Raw genomic sequence first — 17,737 nt, forward strand, 5'->3', positions numbered from 1 at the left:
CCTTCTTAAGATTCTACTCGCACAGCCACATTTATTACCGACAGTGTATTCGCCTTGCTTTACCACGGAAAATGTAGAACTTTTTCTTACTTTCCATCCCAGAGAGTTTGCTCGAAATCGCCCAAACACACACATATCCCACCAGGCAAGGCAGGCAGGCAGGTTTGCAGGACTGGTTTGCATTTTGCACCAAAACTCATTCTCTTGCACCGTGCTCCGCTTTTTATGTGTGCCCCCCCCCCCCCCAGTTCACGTACTTGCCTTTTTTTCCGGGCAAATATTGCACTCCAGCACGGAGCCAATCTTTCCCTTTTTCCTAACCGGGGTGCACGGGGTGTATGGGCATGTTCCAATTTCGAATATGAAAAAATAACGGCTCGCTGTGTGCGAGCGTGTATGGCTGGCCCTGTGCTGTACGATAAAACGGGGTTCGATTGGAATGCCGAAGAGGAGGGCAAAATCTAGCAAAAATAAAAACATAACGCCGGTCCTGAAGAACATTTTGCGATATACATACACACTCTCACACGTGCGGCCTTTTCTTCCAAGACACTTGTGCACACATCACACATCAATTGGTTTGGTTCAAAGAATGCAAAGATGGGAAGATTCTTCGGCCCACAGCCGAGACCGAACGAAACGGAGAAGGTAGAATGCCCCCGCCCTGCACGTGTGCACAAAGTTCGCGGTTGTTCGAAGACTTCCAAAAATTTGCCCCCCCTTTCACCTATGCTCACCTTTTTTTTCCTGCACAATTCTTCATCTATTGTTTCCCTCCGCTCACACCCTTGCCCCTCTTCACCTTGCACCTTGCCGGGCTGCATTTTACTGCCTTTGATAAGCGATGGCGCGCGCCAAATGTGAAGCACACCACCGAGCACGAAGGGCCCATTGCGAACCTGGGTCGTGGCTGCGAAATAGCATAACCGCCCAATGTTTATGGTGTTTATGGAACGAAGGATCCTGGTAGGTGAAAAAAAGAAGCATCCCGAGCGAAGCCTCCAGTTGCCGCCAATGCATGCACGCGGCAAATGTCGGAAGTTCGCAAAGCACCGGAAGCTAAACGTGACTGGCGAACACAAAACGCTTCACTTCCGGACGGTTCGGAGCGAACGCGTGTGCTGTTGAGGCGTTCGCGCAACCAGCTGACTCTGACTGACTCTTTCACGCGGCCTCCCCCCCCCCCCCCGACAAACAAACACCTTCGCAGCATATAGACACACATAAGCGCACAATGTGTTGCAAAGTCGTCCTGTACGGGGTACGTGTGTATGTGCAAAGGATGGTCTTTGCATCCCTGACACGGGCCATAGTGTACACCGCTGAACTTTTTAGTGAAGTTATCCTTCTTCTCTGGCTCGATTCGATCTCTGTGTGGGCTGTATATTGTGTGTCTGTGTGTTTGTGTGCCTCTTCATACATCTTCTTTCTTTCCTTTGTTGCACAAACACACAAGCGCCACTTCGCGGTGATGAACCTGGCGCAAACTGACTTTGCAGAAGGGCTTGGGGTATTTTTTTTTCCGCGGGCCTAAAGTTGTTCGATGCGAGCACGGCAAGCGCCTACATTGTTCAAGTTTTAATCGACGTAATAGCACGTTTTCTTTGGAATTCAGCACATAAACAAGCCGTATTTTGGAACGAAGATCGTCGCCGGCTGCTTTGATCTATCCCGTTGCGCTCGAAAACAATGTTGTGTGTGTGTGCCTCAGCTTCCACTTGGCAAGAGCGTTCGTCGAAAGGGGTTTTTAAAGTCAAAACACACTTCCGGGAGCACGAGAAGCAGCCTGGCATACGGAAGGATAAAGTTTGCGTTGGCGTGTATAGCAACAGGATTAAACTCTATTTTAACATTTCGCGAAGATGATGAGTTTATGGCGAACAGAATGTAGTTGCTTAGTTTGCGTAGTTTGCAACATGAGTGGATTAGCGGGATTGAAGTTAAGCATGGTTATAATTGTGTAATCCTTTTGTGCGAAGGTTTTTCGCACCGTGGGAGGGAGTTATTCTTGATACAAAGTGATACACTTATAACGCGTTACAAGTGTATTGTTGGATGTTTAGACTTCATCGGATTATATCTCGTCTTTGGAGCATCAGGAACAGTTAATTGTAAAATGAATGCATCGCTCAAATATTCAATTCTACAAAGAAACGACTCAATTTCGGAGATACATTAAATGGAGTCTCAATATTCCGGGTAGAACATCGTTCATTATACAACATACATAAGTTTATTCAATCGTATTTAATTGTCAGTGCAAGATCTATTTGGATGTTTAAATACTTAACCCTTTGACAGTCTCGTGATTTTGCAAAAATGGATCAAAAAATTGTAACCAGTTTTTATCCTTGATTTTAAAGGTTTACACTTAGTAAATGCTAAAAAAATTATTCAAGTCAATTTTTCGAGGTATTTTCTATTAACACATATATTGTTTTAAGTGATCTTTATAGATTTTTTTCAAGACTTGTGGTTTGTATGCTTTCAGTAGCATTGCGATTTTAGTAAGGTTATCGCATCACGTCTGCCGTTATCATGTCTTGAATACAATTGTTTCTTAGAATTTCAGTTTCAGTGCAGACAATAACATCAACCTAAGCGCTCCTGAGTCATCACACAGTTGTTTGACAGCTACGCGAGTCTCACTCGGGCAAATCACTACAAAAGTTCAAACACTGAATGGGTTAAAATACCAAAAAAGAGTTTAGTAGATTTGAGGAATCACTTTTATAATATTAAACAGTGGAATTTATCATAATATGAAACAACCATGATCATAATTATGCTTCTATTAAAATTCTCATTGCTATGATGCTCTAACAACGAGCAAGTGCACCAAATCAAATGAAATCATAGCAATTTGTCGTGCAAGCACATTCCCTCTGCCCTAAATCTATTTGCACTCCTACTCAGTGTCCCGCTGAAAAAAAAATCAGTGTCCCGCTGTTTGTCGCTCACTCCCCTCTGTTCCATTTGCTTACATTGTATTCAAGCCCTATCCATTATCGTAACAAGTGCACTTTCCCTATCCTACCCTCGTAGATGATGCAAAAATCCACACCACCCCACCCGAAAACGAAGGCTCAATTATACGGTAGCAAAACTATCCGTCAAAATCCCGGCGGAGTTGACCGTTCACCGTGCACTGTTGGTAAATTAATATTTCTCGTTCGGTGTGTCTCCCTGTCCCCGATGTCATTGTTTGTGGAAATTTCAACGGCATAATCCAAGGTACTGTACCTACTGTACGGGTGTGTACGGTGCTCGATCCCATTTCTGTGGCTTCCCACTTTGCTACGGCCACTGTGCCACTTCTGCACTAGATAGCCCATCATTTGTCAACAGATAATATACACTTACTCTCCCTCCTGGTCGGAAGGAGGCCGCGAGGAGGAGGGTTCGGCACACCGCAGCATCCTTCTTATCCCGTTGCATATCGTAGCAGCAGCATCTTTCCACCGAGTACGCCGAGTTAAGCCACTGCACAGAATGACCTCAAGAATTGCCAAATGAAGCAGAACGGGGGAGACATGGGAGATGTACTGTTTGCGTTTCGGTTTTTTTTTGTTTTCGTACAGCTACGGGATTCTTTTGCCCTACTCGCCCGAGCTCGGGCTTTGGCTTTGTGTGGTGGAAAATGGAAAGTGTCCACCCGAACGCGGGATGCACGAAGCGGGCGGTAAAAAACGCGGTCCAGGGATGAAAATTACCATCCAAACCAATGGGAAATAGAGGAAAAATTGAGACGAAAGAGGGACTAAAAGCAGGAGGTAGAAGTGGACGGGATGCGGGAAAAAAGCAGCAAAAAGGAGTTACCACAAAACGATATCATCCAGCTTGAGGGTGAAAAAACGAGCAAAGGGAATAAAACAGCAAGCCATCCGAAAGGTCCTCTCTGCTAAATGGCGACATATTTGCCCAATAAATCAGTGAGAATTTAAATTCCAAGCTTTGTTTACCATTACGGCGACAGAGGAGAGACGTGCACGGTCGTTGCGCCGGTGTGGTCGAGCGGAGATTTTCGGTGACCATTTGCTAGTGGGGGAGTTTCGGGTTTCAACCAGTCCGTGGGGTGAAAAACGTACCCCGGGATCTAGATTTAGGTTTCCTTCTTTACATACATTTTTCAATGATTGCGCACTGCTCAATGGTTGAGTAAGTCCAGACCGCCGCCGATGGGGTTGGCGAGCGAGTGCGAATTGCCGACCGAAGCATTTGTTGAACTCTTTGGGCAGTGTCCAGCTTCTGCTACGAAAACTGCTTTTCCCAAAACCAATCAAAAGCTGTTGACTTCTTTTTGTGTGTGTGTGTGTGCGGTTTGGTATATTTTTTTGGTGCGGCTGGTTGGAAGATTTATTTAGCGCACAGATCCGATCCGGCAATCTAGCCCAGAAGGTCAACCCTTTAATCGAAAGGGAGTGAGCGTAGCGAGCGAAGTTCATTTCTGTGGGCAATGCACGAAACAAAAAACCTGTTTGTTGAGTTTTGTTGAGCGAGGGAAGTTCCGAAGGTCCCGTTTTTTTCCGGCACGAGACTTTACGCTAACGATAATTCAACCAACGTTAATGCGATGCGGTTGTATGGCACACGAGCAAAGCAAAGCAAAAAAAAAGGCAACCCCGAAGCTCGTCCTCGCAACAGATAGCGGGATATGTCCTCATTTAGCTATCAGGATGCTCATCGGCTGGGGAAAACTTTTGTGCCGACCCGAGACTCGGTGGCAGCAATCATCGGCATCGTCGTTGGTACCACGGCCACTCAATTAGCCACGTGTCGAACATATGTTAATGGTTTTGCGCGGCGTGTGTGGTTTGGGGATGGTTTATTAATTATCGTGCCCGGGAGTCCCCGGCGGGCCGGTGCCAGTTCCGGTGACGCTGATAAGGGACGGTGAAGTTTTTCCATTCATTTACGCCGAATTTGGAATTTCTTTTGCGGAGTCTCGGCTTTCGGAGGCTGCAATGGCGGTTTCGCATTATGGGGGGCGCGATAAAAACACGATACTTTTCCGCGGAGAACTTTATACTACGCGCAAGGCAAGGCGTTCGAAATGGCTGTTAGCTGTTGGGAAGTTGCTCTTGGAACCGATTTGTCTTGCGCTGTTTATGGGGGTTCGTTGATCTCGATTGCATAATCAATGGGGTTTGGGAAAGGGGTTTGAGATGGTTCTTTTGACTTTGATTTTTCACGCCATGTGGGAAACAGATAACGAAACTGATGCTTTAATGTGCACATGATCATTTGAAAGCATTAAACTGTGATTTAACGGCTCTTGTGTCATAAGCATGAAGCAGTTGAGAGTAAAAAGTCGTGCGTAAGTACTACTAAAGTGAGATTTAACGGTGTCCTCTGTTAAGGCTCAATAAGAGAATTGTTTAAGTCAGGATTTTACCTCTTGTGGTCTTCTAGGTAATGAAAATATGTTCAGATTTCATAGATTGCATAGATTTTGTAGTAATTCTGGAAATACTGAGCACATTAGAGCACCTTCAATGTTTATCCCCTCCAAGAAGAACTTATGCATCTTGAATATACTTCAACGCCTTTAACACCCGCTGTACATGTATTCTAGGATAGCTCATTTAATGAAGATGTAGAACTAGTTGATTTTCGTTTCCTTTACTATTCACCCTACCTATGTGTTGATGTTATTCAGGATTACAATCGGGATACCTCGACGCACTGATAATGCTTATTTGTTTGGAAAAGATCAGGTGGGAGTTTATTCTCTTGACACGGATCAAAATCAGATAACAATAATCTAAAACCTATGAGATTTTAGATGTTTCAAATATTTGCAGACAGCATAGAGAAGTAGTATGTACCTCAAACCGAAGTTCAAGTTATTTTGTTGTTCAGCTAGTCGTACAGTGTTTTCAGATCCTGAACGTACAAGAAGACATCATGAAGTTATCACAAGATATTGATCGGTTGTTGATACGTTCGTTAATTATTTATGAGCTTTTATGTTCGTTCATCCAGACGAAGGTCAGTCATAACGTCGGAATCATCTTTAATGCATCAAACAGAGGAAAAAAACTATCCCAGACAAGCTTTAAAGGGCTTTTTCGAGTGCATGACAACTTGAGAGCTGGTCATCGGCTCCATAAATGCTTTGGATTGGCGTACGTGTTGTCCCATTCGTCACGCGTCAGCCGAACGTGCCCCATATTGGTGTGAGAAAGAATGGCTCGGTTATGTTTCTATTCGTAGTTTCATTCCGCTGTGTCATACACACCGCTGCAATTTTCGCTTGACAGTGGCCCTAGTATCTATTTCATATTTATTACAGTTATCAACCCAAACTCAGCAAGATCCTATCGCCGTTCGCTGGCACGGGTTTTCGCCTTGCTAATGAGTTCAATACATTTGATACAATAAATCAGAGAGCGTCATAAAATATTTCCACTTGCTCCACTCCCCTTCGCTAAACATGCACCCTCCCCGCAAGCAAGCACCGGATACATGGGCGAGAACGGTTTTGGCCTGTTTAGCTACGGTGGTGGGGTGCTGCCCTGATTTGTAGTTGCTTCAAACAAATGGATGTTTATCTTGCATCTTCATGAGGCGTGAAAAATCAATTTCGTTTGTAATTTTCTTCGCCAGAACAGTTTTTGGGCCGGGGTCGTACAGGAAAGGACCACCCTCTCTCGTGGTGTGTATATGCGTCCTCGTCGCCTTCCACCAAAAGCGGGTCGCGTCTGTCGCAGTCTGGCGACAATTTGGTCGATTTACATAAAAATCAAATAACCACCAAATGTGACGCCTGCTCGGGTCAGCTCGGGAGGGGTTGTGCAACCCCCCACCAACAAAACATGCTTGATGGGTGTACCACCCGATGAACACTTTCATGAGCGGTTGGGGGTGACTTTTGAAGGAACTGGACGCACAAGGAGGAGAAAAAAACTATAAGAAAAAGGACTTGTTTTTAGCGAACACGGAAACGGCTACAGCAAAAAAACTTCAGAAATCAAGAAGGGGAAAAGGCAAAGCAAAGGAAAAAACGGTTTATACACACGACCATACACACTTTCACCCGAAACTTAATCCCGGCCCATTGCACGGAAAATAAACAGCGTGTTCAACAAGCTACTTGAAAATTGAATAATCGAAAAATAATACCATTCACGGCGCACCACACGGTGGGACGTCCCCGGTCGTTCGAGCGCCGCGTCCCCTACACGAAACAGGCGAAGTGGTCTTCAACGGGACGCCATGGACCCAAGGGATCGACGATAGGGAAATCGAAAATAAATATTCCCCTAGGCGTTAGGGGAGGAACGACGGCGAACCGACGAGAAACCGTTCGTCCCGACTGTGGCGCACTGTGGCTGGCTGTGTGCTCTGACCGGCTTGTACGGCTTGTTGGTGATTTGTTGCAATTGAATCCACCGAGGGGTGTGCTATGCCCGTACGCAAGCGGATCTTCCTTCGCACCGTAATGGAGCTGCGAGTAAGAAAGTCGCAAGGGGTGGCATTTTTTTTTTTTTTTTTTTGCGAACGGTTTTGCCCGTTTCGCCCCTTTTTTCGTTCTCTTTCTTCGTACCTTTTCGGCTGTACTAATGATAAATTGTTTACCTTGTTTCGCTAAGCGTTTATGTGACTACAATTATCGGAAAAATCATGATGGATTAGGTCGTATCGCATGAACTGCTCGCTGTTTGCATTTTTGTGCACACGTGTTTTATAATGTACGCCTTTGAGGAGTGTGTGTGTATGTGTGGTGTGTTTGTTTCTCATTTTTTACCTCTGTGATGGAATGATAAATTGAGATCGGGGAAAAGGGCAGCACAAATTCAGCAAATAATTTATTTTATTTATTTATTTTTATGATATTGATGGTCATAATCCATCAAGGATTGAAATGGTTTGATCAGTTGTGAAACGTTTGCTCAGAGACATATTGTTGTCATTAAGCAAAGAGTATTCTACTCAACTGATGGTAAAAAGTGTCTTGTTTGTAGCATGATGAGTAAGTACTATGTCTTCTCTTAATGGTCTTCACTTCCTCACCAACTTACTTGTGGGCCCTTAGCTTTTCTATTAATCTTCCGGTCACGCCTCGCAAATTCTGAGAAGTCATTTCCTGCAAGCGATTTCCGCGCATCAGTTTTCTTCAATCGAGCACGATATAAATAATTGTAACCAAGCAATTACGAAATTGCATTCACTTTATTAAATTCAAACTCGCCTGCCCTGCCCATGACTAAGACGTTCACGTTCACAAGCGCAACGCAATCATAGATTTGCAGGAGGGCGGCGTTGATGCGCAAAAAAACAGAAGAAGAATAAAGCATACTTCTTCAAACCATCAACAAAAGCAAAAATAATAAAAAAAGAAATGCTTGCGAGCAAAATGGCAAGACATTCCTGAGTGTTCCGATAGGGATGCATCGCCGCTGCTAGAAGAACATTAAGTAGTGCCAAGAAAACACAACCACCCCCAGTGGCAAGCGCACAGCAATCCCAAAAAAATGAAAAGACAAAACTCCACCAATGGACTGTAATGGAAGAAATAGCTGAAGTGATGCAGAGAGAGAAGAAACCGAAATGAAATCAACTGAATGAAATGGAAAGCAAATATGAAAGCACTCGGATGGGAAAAAGGGAAATATTAAAACATTAATGAATCACTGAATGGCAAACTTCAGAAGGGGGACGATAAAGCATCAAGCGCAAAATGAAAAGGGAAAGTGCAGCTCAATCGTAAGAACAGCGAGTTAGCAAATACAAAAAAACACACACTCTCACACCGTAATCGTCCTTCATTGCGTCAAGGACGACAGGAGGACGACCGAGCACGATACGAATGGGACGACGACGGGTGACGACGATGCCCAAAATCCGAAATGTCAGCTCGCTTGCTTTTCGCAATTTCTGGCCTGACGCACCGGGCAAACTGCCTCTCCCTGGAGTTTCGATCTGTGTGTGTGTGTGTGCGAGTATGCGACCATTGCTACCCTTCGCACCCGAACGCTGGGGATGATTTGTTTTGACGTGAGGGATAATTCGAAGCGATTGTGTGTTCGTGTGTGTGTGTGTGTAGGAGAAATAGTTGTTCCCGCTGATATGGAGCGTATCGAGCAGCTTCCTCCCCGGGTTTTCCCTTTCCTCCTTCCAGGAAAGGGGCCTTCTGCTTTTCCACCACTCACGGGGCACGGGGCGAGGTAGCCGACCAGTTTTGAAATTGAAATTTATGATCGAATGTATGACAGTTTTATGCGTTCTTTGACGGAAATGTACCGGAAAGATGGTTGAGAAATTGTTTCGTACCGGACGACACCGTTTCGGTAGCGCGCGGCCACGGACGGGGAAGCAGTACATGGGGTAGTACAGCAACCCGTTTCTGGGTAGGATTATTCCATCCAGCTTAGCATTTGCGACAACGGTTCGGTTTTCGATCCGGTAATTGATTGTTTATATATGGTTTGTAAAATTGTTATGAACTACCACCCGAAACCCCCGAGCCACCGACTGCACTGGGAGCAACCGGCAGGGACGGGTTTAGGAGCATTTAAATTAGTTTAGTTCATGATGGAGTTGTTGCAGCGGGAGCAGCCACTGCTAAAAGTGACAAAAGTTTTGCTGTTAGTGGGATGCATGGATTACATCAGTCCTTCATGCCATTCGATGTGGTGGGGTGACCATTTTTATTGAGCGCCAGCAGCAAACACACACACTGCGTAGAGCCATCTATCATTTCTACCGATCGTCTGGACGGAAGCACAATTTGTTCCAGTACGTAAATAAGTACGGCGTACGCGATGAGTCATTGCGGCTGCGAGGCTCAATAATCATTCTGGGGGACGTACTCGTGTCTGGTGTGTTGTGAATCATGATGTGGCATGGTCGTAAGGATTCATTTTATTGTGAACTTTTCTTTTGTAGCGTTTTGCATACCGGCGAGACACATTTAATGGTCGAATTTGAGTGATACGTTGGCAGTAATGACTATTGCATCATAGTTTCCTTGAGTTGAACGATATTGTTCAATCACTAAAGGGTACTCTCCGTTTGTTTGTCCTTGAAACCGTTGAAGCGATTCAAATTTATCCTAGACACCAACCCAATAGCTGTAGCGCCATCTGTTGCAATTTGCGTGAATCATGGAGGGCAAAATACGCATGCGCCAAAATATTGGAGGGGAAATTGGGACTTTGAATTATTTGTCGTTAACAGTTGAGAGTCACCGTGGTTGAATGGTTGGGAATGATGTATTGTAAAGATTGGTAGTAAAGTATAGGTCTGAAAACACACAATACGATATTGAGCCATTTCTATCCTACGAAAGGCAGCAATAAACGCTTATAAGAGGAAGTTACCGTTGATACATCCAGCATAGGACAGTATCTAAAGGCTCAGTAATTGTTTAATGTTTTCAGGCCATTATTTAGTTGTAATGCCAAAAAAAAATCCTAAAATATTTCTTCCATTTAATTGAACCCGTGGCTACAATAATGCTCCTTACCATACCACCGCACTATAAATCATCCTTACTGCCCCATCAACAAGTTACCGAAGCTTTGCCCACGACCATAAAGGATCACCAGCCTCACGCGCGCTAAGCTGCTGTGAGGTCCGCGCGAAAGCGCTCCGCCCGACGACCATCTGGCAACACCGGTGCCGTGCACCGGGTCTACTGACCCGTTAAAGAACACCATAATTTAACATCATTACGGTGTTGTTGCTGCCCCCCATCTCTCCCCGTGTGTTGACTATAATAATCGTTAATGTTTCGAACAAAGCGTACGGCACACTGTGCTTTGCCTGCTCTCGTTGCATCTCGCGAAAACGGCAAATTATGCTGGAATATATATATATTTACACAAAACAAAAAGGGGGATTGAGCGAAATAAAAAGGTAGAGCGGTGGTACAACCATAAAGAGCAAAACAAAAAGCAAACAACCAGCAAATGCATCCCTCTGCTGCCCCACAAAGAACATGCGGAGGGGGGGGGGGGGAGCATAAATGAGGCTGGTTGGTCCGAATGTTCGCACAAAAACCGACGCGACCCTACCGGACCCAACCTGGCCGAGCCCGCGCCGACAACGGGACCCGGGAACGATTAATCATTTTCGCTACCATTTGTTATAAACACCTGGTGTCACTCCAGAGCTCTCCAGGTCGGGGCAGGATCGGCGGCAACACTTGCCCTGCTTCCCGGTTGGTGGATGACGATGATCGCTGCTTGTTAGTATTAACGCTTTTTGTAGTTGTTGTTGTTATTTGCTGTAGTCATCGTTTTGCTGCGGAACAGCCAGCAGCCAATGGTACAAACCACTCACGGACCGGAACCCTTTCTCTCTGGCTCAGGTTGCCAAGGTCTCAAAGTCAGTATCGCATACCCTTCCTAGCCTTTCTTTCTCTCACACTGCTTTGCAGTCAACCTGCTGACGGTGGTGTGGCGATGGTTTTTCGGTGGTGGTCAACAGTGTGTACAGGTGCCAGCTTGTCGACACACTGGGTCGACAGAATTAATTGGACAATTTCGCCCGGCTAAGCACTCCCCGGTGGGTCTCAAATACCCTTTCCTTTCTTGGCCACCTTGTTACCTTAGCAGCTGCATTCGGGTTGTGCATTAGCGCAAATAGCAAACCTCAAACAGAGCATCCAGGACTGTCGCAAACAATGCAAATGCATCTGAGTGGAAAACTGGTGCTCAAACCCGCGTAAAAAAGCTCCAATAAAAAACGCGCGGCTGCACCCAATCCCGATTTCGATCGATGCAAATTTCTCCAAGGGCCTCCGAAGACAAGCACTGGATGCCGAAAATGTCGCATTGTTTACCCTTTCCAGTGCCGGGAGTTTTATTGTCCTTCATCTTCGGGGAAGTTGCATCTTCTTAACGAGTTACAGGAGCATTTTTTGTGTGTGCTTGTTTGTAGTAGGGTACTTTTTGAGCAAGTTTCTCCTGGTAGCTTCCATCTCACTATCCCAGAGGCTTTCTCCCTTCTCCACCCTTAGGGAGACTCGGTGTGTAACGAACAAATATTTGCCCAAAACGCTTGCCGCCAGTAGCCTTGCGGCCAAGGCACTACACTACTGTCTGTTCCTGTTCGATGTACTCTTGCTCTCCGTGAACCGTGTGTGTGTGTGTGTTTTCCTGCCCATATTTGTGCTTCGCTTGTTTGCTGCCGCCGCTCTGTGTGTGTATGTGTTTGCATGCTTATTTGATCACTGTTCACTAGCAAACTATGATGCCATTTTGATTGGACACAGGGAGAGAGTCGCACCGGGCCAAAGTCCCCGTAGTGTGTTGCGGATCGTCCGAAGAAGTAAACTCCCAGGGTGGTTGTGTGGAGCGAGGTGAACAGGATGCGGGACCCAGTTCGGTACGCTCCACCGTACTTGGGAGCTGTCGAATTTGCCATGGCTCACGGGACAACACACACACACACACACACACACCAGGAAGCGGCGCTCGCTCGCGCACTCGAGAATGTTTTATTGAATCAGGCAAAAATTCTTGGCTTTGAAATGCTGCCATGCAGGAAAATTTGAGCGATGCAGAAAGGCGGCCACCACCATCACCAGGATATTGGAAGCGACAGAAAAGGTTTTTGCACCCGGGGACGAACGCTGCCGGCGAAGGTCGGCTCAAGAAAATTTAAACCGGAATCCGGGCTTGAGGAGTACAACTGGGTGAACATACAAAAAAAAACGGAGCAAGAAAGGCGAGAACCGTCGCCGGCCGTATAACGAATGGAGTGATTTTCATCCGAGAATGTGGCCGGCCTCGTTTTCCCATTTGTGCCGCCGCCGCTGCCAGCCGTGTGTGCAAACCCGCGTGTAAGTGCATTTTGTGCCCGGGTGCTGCCAACAACTACTACTACTTGGTGGTGCTGCTGCTGCTGCACTTCAGCCATCATCCACATCGAGGAAGGTAAAAGGAACAAAAAATCATTTCCAATAGAGAGCACATTACACGACAGCCAGTGGGCACAGGTTGCGGGCGGTTTTGCACTTGTGACAAGTGAACTGCAGTCCCTCAAACTTCCCCCTTCAAAGTCCCCCCCCTTTGCGCTGCAGGGCTCACTGCAAGCAACAAGCGCGCGCGGCACCCTCTTCTGAAGGCGTCGACCGAAGCGAAGCACACTTTCTCGTGAGCACCAAGCGCAACCGTGGGTGCAACCGGGCCGAAATGCCTCGCTCGAGACCCGGGGAACCCATGCCAGGCGGAAGTAATGCGAGTGGGGCTTTTTTTTCTTTTGCTTTCCTTTTGCACACACGGCTCCAGCGACACCGTGCAAGTGTTGGAGCGGAAAAATCAAATTTTTCAAAAACCACCTCAACCTTTCATTCACAAAGCGACCGCCATCATCAGTCCTTCCCCCACACTTTCCGGGTTATTCTTGTTTTTGGAAGGGGTAAAAGTTTTGTTCTGATGACATTTCATTTTCGCCCATGCGGCTGAGGGGAGGTCGAAAGCTCATTTCCTCCTTGCGTTCCTTCCGTTCCGACCGTTTCGGCGCATTTCGTGTTGAAACCGCTTTTTCTTGAAGTTTTTCTTCAAAAGCACACGGTTTTCCGGGTTTTGGTTGGGTTGCCCTTGTTTTTTACTCCACCTCCTTCTCAGGCCGACGTTAGCTTTGGTTTATTTTAATATGCTGCCATAAAGCTTTTTTACCTCCGTTTGGTCATTTTTTTTCTTCTTCTTCTTAATGTTCGCACACCACTGTACGCTTGTGCAAATCAGAAAACATTGCATTAGGGAGCAGCAAAGCTGGCGAATACCACGGCAGATGGAATGTGTTTGTGTTGTGCTCTGTGGGGGGGGGGGGGGGGGGAGAAAAAAAGGTGCTCCAATGCTCCAAGCCAAACCATGCACGGAATGTGCTTTGACGCCAACGCCTTCCGCTGCAGTGCACGCGCGCGGCAAAGGTGCCGCATTGCAACGGAACTTAATTAGCAAGCGCGCACTTGTATTTAAAGCATAATTTCCTACACTCTTTTGCAGGAGCGGAATTCCCAGCCCAGTTGGGAGGAATGGTGGTTGGCGATTCGTTTTTTTTTTCTCTGCTTCTCCAGCCGTGGCGTCGTGGTTTTCAGCCGTTGTTTTTTCACATCCTTGAGGCAATAAGTGGGAAAAGGAGAGGAAAATATCGGGGGGATTGTGTGCGCGAAGAGCAAATCATAAAGATGGTACCATCTGCTAGCTCCCGGACGCACAGCAAACCACGGCGAACGACCGGGAAGGACCCCCACAGCCGGTGGGCGCTGTGTGGGAAGGAAACTAGTGTAATATTCCCATTCAAATGTAGGTGATATTTCATCCGGCACCGGGAAAGATCCGCCGACCCGTCCGGGGTACTGTACCGAATGCGAAGGCTGGGTTCAATGCTGCGGTTTGCAAAGGCTCTCAGCGCAACAAACGCACAAAGAAAGAAGTCCTTTCCCCTCATTTTCTATTCACTGCACTAGAAAAATGTCTTTGGCGTAAACTTGTCCACTTGTCTAATATTTTCCGGTCTGTGTGTGTGTGTTGGTTTTTTTCCTTCGGTGCGCTTGTTTGGGTGAATGTGTGGAAGCAGTTCTGTTTTACTTCTCGCTCTCTCTCTCTCGCTCCCGGGTTCCTTGCGTACAGACCCATCGTCACATTTCCAGCGAACTCTTGCGGCTTCATTCTATTTTTCAACACACTGCCCCAAAGTGCCCAAGATGAATAGAAAAAGATGACATCTAGGGACAGGCTGGGGCGAATGCTCTGTGCGTTTTCCATTCCCATTCCCATAGACGGAAAGGGTCAAGGATTATACAAGTTTTGTAATAAATTTGCCGACGAAATGAGAAATTTTGCCCTGCCGGGTGAAGTCCGCAGTCCGCTGTCCACGCCACAGGGCCACAGGGATTGGGACAGATCTGTGTGTGTGTGGGCGTTCTCTGTGGTTGTTTACGCGGGTGCTGATGCATGTAAATGGGGTTAGAGCTGGTGTGTGTGTGTGTGCTTTTCCCCTGAGCTAGGTTTTAGAATTATGCAATTAATTATTTTCATAGCAATGTTTTTTGCAGAAGGTGAGACTTTATTAGGAAGTAGCAAATTGAAGCTTCCTTTCATCATCATAACAAGTTGAAAGTTGGCGTTAATTTCTTTTTCTAGTCAAAGGAATGATTGAAGGAATAATGGCGAGAAGAATTCTCAGTAGTTAAGTGCATTTTGCATGACACTTATTTGACAAACATGACTCAAACGAAGATGTTTTGTGTACAAAAGACTTCTGTGGCTTACGATCCATTATATGATTGGTATGGATTCTTAGATTTTGTTTTATGATAAATTGTATATCCTTGGAAATGAGGCAGTACATGCTCTTCCCATACTGAAATTCTTTTCCGACCAATAATGAAACATAACTGCTCAAAGTCGGCCACATCTTGGGTGGTCTCGTAGAACAGAGGTGGACTCGTACGACTTAATAACATGCCCGTCAAGGATTCGTGGATTTAAGCCTCACATGGACCGTCCATTCGTGGTAAACAAAGGACTATACGGCTGTGTAGTACTAAATAATGATAGAATAGAAGAATAAGGATTACAAGAACTACTCAAAAATAGAGTAGCTAGAATTTGGTAGACTACCACAACAAGACTTCTCAGATTCAAGATATTGGTTGCAAAAATGACGACCTATTTAACCCGTTTCAGTTATCGGAGTTCATTGCAACGCTTCACTTGTCAAGTGCTCATTCAGTTGGTTGCTTGATTCTTTGTGAAATGGGAGGAAAGATACACGAACTCTGCTTAACTAACAAAGCGTTCGTTGTGAACTATTACATATAGAGCGCTTTTTATGGCAGAACGTTAATAAGAGCCTGCATCCGGCCTGGTATAATCGGGAATAGAATAATTTGATATGGTAGACAATGGTAGGACACTTTCAAACATCATTTTTAATGAGTTCCATGTATTAGGATAGAAAAACGGAACCATAAATGAGCTAATCTGTTCGAGCACGCAACGAATAAGTGTTTGTTTACTGTTTATCAGTATACAAAGCACTAAATGGTACTAATTTCTTTAAATAAATGAAAAATTATGTTCATGAGTGACAATGAATTCTCAATAATCCAAAATGCCCTACCCAACACGATTTTGTTGAGTGATCAAAGAGGAGGCAATCGAGGACTATTGAGGTTACTGAAGTTTCCCGAAAACTATACATTATTGTAGCCGGTAAATTTAACAATCGGTCATCAGAATATCCTATCCTTATTCTAATCACAAGGAAACGTAACTTTTCATTTTGAAGAAGCAAACAGCACAGTCCGCTCTGTGTTTAACATTAATAAAACCAACCCATTCCCCGTACTGTCAAGCGAGAAAACTCCCCCCGCGAAACTGATGGTAAAATAATCTCCCACATTTAATTAGAAGCTGTTAGTTTGATTCGCCGAAATTGCTTTCGATATTCCGTACCTCCTTTTTTGTTCTTCCTTTTTCTTCCGCCAGCAAGTCAACCAGCCACAAGACACTAATTTTATTCTTACTGCCAGACAATCCAGCCGCCCCCCCCCCCCCTGGCCTGCCACCAGCCGAAACCATTATTATCAACGCCGCAAATCCCCGGGGCCGGGGGCAGGCAGGGTCGACGGCAGGCAAGGGAATCATCGTCGTTTTTAATTATGTTTGAACGCGTTTGGGATTACTTACGCGCGCGCACGCGGCGGTGGGAATTATTTTAAAATAATTGCTGCCCAAGACAGGCGGGCCGAACTCTTTTTTTTTTTGTTGGGTTTCTTTCCTTCCCGTTTTGCAAACTTCGTCATCTTCTTGGCGTGTTTCTTGCGTGAAATTTTCAAGCAAAGGGAAGGATTTTTTTTATTTTTTTGTCTTGTGTCCGGTTTGTCTTTGGTAATATTTTTTTTCTCTCCTTTCGCTCCTCCGCAGGACAGCATTAATTTACTGAGATATAAGATTTGTGCGTGTGTGTGTGTGACTGCCACATCGCTCCATAAAGACTGGACTGGCAGGATGAAGGAGATGGAAGCGCCTAGTAGTTTTGCTATGTTGATTTCGATTTTGACCACTTTTCATTATCTTTTACCCCGTTAGACAGAGATGTGTTTTTGGCTTTTGTCTTGCGAGTTTTCCGCACAACTTCCTTGCCGTGTCCTTTTGTTTCGCCCTTCTCTTCGTTCAACGCGGTCAAAACCGTTCCTTTCTTCATCGATCATTCTGTGATCGCCTTTTGTGCCTTCCGTCTGCTTAGCCGCTTGGTCGTCCAGCGTGAAATGAACCGCCGTTTTTTTTGTCCTTCTTTGTTCTTCGTCTCCTCCGAATCCCGCTTGCCCAACACTTTCAATAGAAAATCGCATAGACGGAAAAGTTTGGTCCGTTGCCTTTTTTTTGCTGTACCCATCCCAGGACTACCTCGTCATAAGCATACACGGGTAAAACGAATGGGGGAAACATTCGGGAATGCTTCTTCCTTGAGAATACTCATCCATCGGTGTCCTTTCCTCTGGGTTGCCCCACCGTTCGCCAGCAGTCAACTTCGGCCTTTCCGTGTGGCATTTCCCGTGGCACACACACACACATACACACACTGTTTTTGAAGGGGCTTCTGCCAAAAACAATTTTCTTCAAATTTATTTGAAAAAGTTTTCACTACACCGGGCTTGTTTTTTGTTCACACCACCGTCACCACTGTCCGTCCGTAACGGAGTGCCAACTGCAGCGGGTTCGACATTTTGGGGGAGGGGGTGTGTTGGGAGAATGCTGGGCTGGTGGCATGC

The sequence above is a fragment of the Anopheles gambiae genome, chromosome 3, assembly GCF_943734735.2.
Source record: "Anopheles gambiae chromosome 3, idAnoGambNW_F1_1, whole genome shotgun sequence".
In the NCBI taxonomy this organism is placed as follows: Eukaryota; Metazoa; Arthropoda; class Insecta; order Diptera; family Culicidae; genus Anopheles; species Anopheles gambiae.